Source organism: Eubalaena glacialis, chromosome 4 (genome assembly GCF_028564815.1).
Source record: "Eubalaena glacialis isolate mEubGla1 chromosome 4, mEubGla1.1.hap2.+ XY, whole genome shotgun sequence".
NCBI lineage: Eukaryota > Metazoa > Chordata > Mammalia > Artiodactyla > Balaenidae > Eubalaena > Eubalaena glacialis.
Genome location: NC_083719.1, coordinates 54781835 through 54786207, shown reverse-complemented (window position 1 = coordinate 54786207; position 4373 = coordinate 54781835). Strand labels below are relative to the sequence as shown.

General features: G+C 37.4%; 1 pseudogene; it reads left to right on the top strand.

Moving 5' to 3' along the window:
• Positions 1-1848: 1848 nt before the first annotated feature.
• On the top strand, positions 1849-2478 carry LOC133089737 (ras-related protein R-Ras2-like; annotated as a pseudogene).
• Positions 2479-4373: the final 1895 nt, after the last annotated feature.

Here is a 4373-nt window from a genome sequence, read left to right as displayed (position 1 = left end):
TTCCATGTCTCAGCTATTGTAAATTTTGCTGCTATGAACATTGCGGTGCATGTACCTTTTCGAATTAGAGTTTTCATCTTTTCTGGATATATGCCCAGGAGTGGTATTACAGGATCATATGGTAACTCTATTTTTAAGGAACCTCCATACTGTTCTCCATAGTGGCTGCACCAGTATTCTCACCAACAGTGGAAGAGGGTTCCCTTTCCTTCACACCCTCTCCAGCATTTAGTATTTATAGACTTTTTGATAATGGCCATTCTGACTGGTGTGAGGTGATACCTCATGGTAGTTTTGATTTGCATTTCTCTAATAATTAGCAGTGTTGAGCATCTTTTCATATGGCTGCTGGTCATCTATATGTTTTCTTTGGAAAAATGTCTATTTAGGTCTTCTGCCCATTTTTTTCTTTTGACTGAGTTATTTATCTTTTTGATAGTGAGCCATATAAGATGTGTATTTTGGAAATTAATCCCTTGTTGGTCGCATTGTTTGCAAATATTTTCTACCATTCTGTAGGTTGTCTTTTTGTTTTGTTTATGGTTTCCTTTGTTGTGCAAAAGCTTTTAAGTTTAATTAAGCCCCATTTGTTTATTTTTGCTTTTGTTTCCATTACTCTAGGAGACAGATCGAAAAAAAAATATGACTGCAATTTATGTCAAAGAGTGTTCTGCCTATATTTTCCTCTAGGAGTTTTATAGTATATGGCCTTACGTTTAGGTCCATTTTGAGTTTATTTTTGTAGAGAATGTTCTAATTTCATTCTTTTACATGTAGCTCTCCAGTGTTCCCAGTACCACTTATTGAAGAGACTGTCTTTTCTCCATTGTTTATTCTTGCCTCCTTTATCATAGATTAATTGACCATAGTGAGTGGGTTTATTTCTGGGCTTTCTATCCTGTTCCATTGATCTATGTGTCTGTTTTTGTGCCAGCACCATACAGTTTTGATTACTGTAGCTTTGTAGTATAGTCTGAAGTCAGGGAGCAAGATTCCTTAGAGATTTTATTTTAATCAAATTAAATCATTGCTCTTACAAATTTTATTTCAACAAGAATTGTGTTTTATTATATGTCTGCTTAGAAGTACTTTCCAAAATCTTTTTGGTAACTTGAAACCTTAGAGTTATACAAAGTTAAATAATAGATATCCATTAAATATCTAGATCATTTCCAAATAATATAAAATATTGAAACATTAATTACTAAACATAGCTTTAAGTTTATCTATTTTGACTTCTTATTTATCCAGGAAACTAAAGATATTTGGTTCTATGAACAAAGATGATCTTTTTGTCATATTGAGAAATTGTACTATGAGGGCAGCATAAGTCTCTAGAAACTGTGAGATGATGTATTGATAAATTTGCTAATCTACTACACAATGCTGGTCTATGACAGTTCACAATTGTCTACTTCCTAGTTTTCTCTGGGAAATAAAGGTTACTAAGGGTTCAAAATTATAATCAATATATGTAAATGAAGCTACTAGAAATAATAAGGGTGAAGAAGAAAACTCTGAATGCAAAGTATTCAAGGAATGTAGGATTGTGTTTGTTAAGAAAAAAAAAAGAGTAATTCTGTCCAAAAGTAGTTGTTTAAAGATTGTTCCATTGGCACTGCGAAGACGTGTGCAAGAGTGCGCCCCCCGGCCGCTGCAGCCCCTCGCCGCTGCGGTCACCTCGCTTCTCTGCGCCTCGGTCGGGACCCAGCCAGCCCGGGTGCCGCGCTGCAGCCCGGACGGGCCCTCCAGCATCTCCCGGCGCCCGGGACCCCCGCCCGGCCGCTCGCCTGCGGCCCGCCGGCCGCACAAGTCCCCGGAGCCTGGCCTAGGGCGGGCGGCGTCCCCATGGCCGCGGCCGGCTGGTGGGACGGCTCCGGCCAAGAGAAGTAGCGGCTCGTGGTGGTCGGCGGGGGCGGCGCGGCAAGTCGGCACTCACCATCCAGTTCATCCAGTCCTATTTTGTAACGGATTATGATCCAACCATCGAGGATTCCTACACAAAGCAGTGCGTGATAGATGACCGGGCAGCCCGGCTAGATATTCTGGATACAGCAGGACAAGAGGAGTTTGGAGCTATGAGAGAACAGTATATGAGAACTGGCGAGGGTTTCCTGTTGGTCTTTTCAGTCACAGATAGAGGCAGTTTTGAAGAAATCTATAAGTTTCAAAGATTCTCAGAGTAAAGGATCGTGATGAGTTTCCAATGATTTTAATTGGTAATAAAGCAGATCTGGATCCTCTGAGACAGGTAACGCAGGAAGAAGGACAGCAGTTAGCGCGACAACTTAAGGTAACATACATGAAGGCGTCAGCAAAGATTAGGATGAATGTAGATCAAGCTTTCCATGAGCTTGTCCGGGTTATAAGGAAATTTCAAGAGCAGGAATGTCCTCCTTCACCAGAACCAACACGGAAAGAAAAAGACAAGAAAGGCTGCCACTGTGTCATTTTCTAAGAATCCCTTGAATTTTAGCTACAAACTGCCAGGAAAAACCCTCATCTTCTCCTTCTCTCCTTACAGTTTACATCACGTTGGTACCTTTCTAGCCTTAGATAAATGATCACCGTGGTAGCCTTAGACCGAGAAGCTGGCTAATCCTTTCCATGAAGCTAATCCAATGGTCATTCAAGACAGATTTAAAGGAAACACTAAGGCTGCTTCAAAGATTGATTCCTTTAAAATGGATATCTATATACACAGACACATTCTTTTTTTAAGGGCTTACTTTTAATAAGGATGAATCAGCTTTGGAACCTAAGCTGTTTGGCAAGCTGAAGTCATAGGTTGTGAAATAACTTTTAACTTCTGGAATCATATCGCCTACTGTTACTCTAAATAGAAACATAGGGAGTTTTTTTTAAATGTGAATTTTTGCCTATCTCTAAAAATTTTGATGTCAACTTTAGTTAACCTTAAATACACTGAATTGAATTCACAAAAGTGAGACATCTCAGACCTTTACTGATGCTATAGCCTTTGTTTTCCAGTGGCCAAAATACCAAAATGCCTATTGTATTTATAGGTTAAAAACTGCATGTAAAGCCTTTACTGTTATTCCTGAAGATAATATTCTATGTGGCCAAATATTTGGACTCATTCTGGACTTAGGCATTTTAGTGTTCTTGGTTTTTTAATTTAACTCTTTTCACAACCATGTTGAGAGTAAAAATAAATAATTTCTGTCTGTCTTCCTTTTCAAGTATTTCTGGGTAAGGGATTCAAAAAAACTAAAACTGTTTTTGTTTATAATATAAAATATGGAATTGATCTTTCCAGGGTCAGAGATGATTAACGTTTTGCTATATACTTTTATACGTTATTTTCTTATCAAACTAGTTAACAAGTATTTTTATATGTTTGTAAGCAAATATGCTCTCACAGCATACCTCATGTATATATAAAGATAAGTATTTAATTCTCACTGTTCACTTTTAGCTGACAAAGGAAAAAAAGTGAAAACTACAGAAACTGTGGTAGAACCTTACATGCTGTTCTGGTCCTGGTTGTACCCACCTTTGGCCAGTCACATAGCTACTCAAGAAACCTTCCCAATAGAGTACAACAGGATGAAAATCTGAAATCACTTCCAATATCCCCTACTAGATACTGACTGCTATATCAAGTAGTAAGTGGTAAAACTTTTAATTGACAATTAGTATAACTGTGGGTGACTTCTGATTTTGTTTTTCATTCTGTGGATTGTGTTTAAACAATTCAAAGGTATGTTCCTGATTTTGAGATACTAAGTGGTATTGCGAGTTGTCACTTTATTGAATGCGTACAACAGTTCCACGAAGTTTATAAAGCATATCCTTATATAGCTTCAGATGCTAGAATTAAAACTGCTCTGTTATCACACACAAAAAAAAGATTGTTCCAGAAGAAAAAAGAAAAAAAAGAGAGACAAACAGATGAATAAATATAGGAAGTTTTACAGGTTGGGGGGCGGGGTGATGTTGTGGGACACAGAGAGAGACTCTTATCTCATGTGGTCAGGCTGGCTAAGACTGAATAGATTTACTGTAAGTTTTATAATGTCAATATTGTTTTAATATCAATAATGTATTGATGCAAAATTAGAGTTTGGTTTTCTCTCCCTTAAAAAGACAAAGTTTCTTGGATTACTGGTCTGTTCTTAATAAGAGATTGTAAAAAGGTTCTCTTTACCTTTTAAGTCATCTACTTAGGAAGCAAAGATTCTGTGTCTTATTGGAATAATTTCCAGTACTTTAACCATGTTTTTGATTATTTAAGAAGACCAAGTCTTTTTTCTTAAATAAAAACTGACCTGTGATCCTATTTAATCAGATGTTCAAACCTGCTGACGTTTTGGACAGCTTCCCAAAATCAAATTCTAAATGAAGTCTTT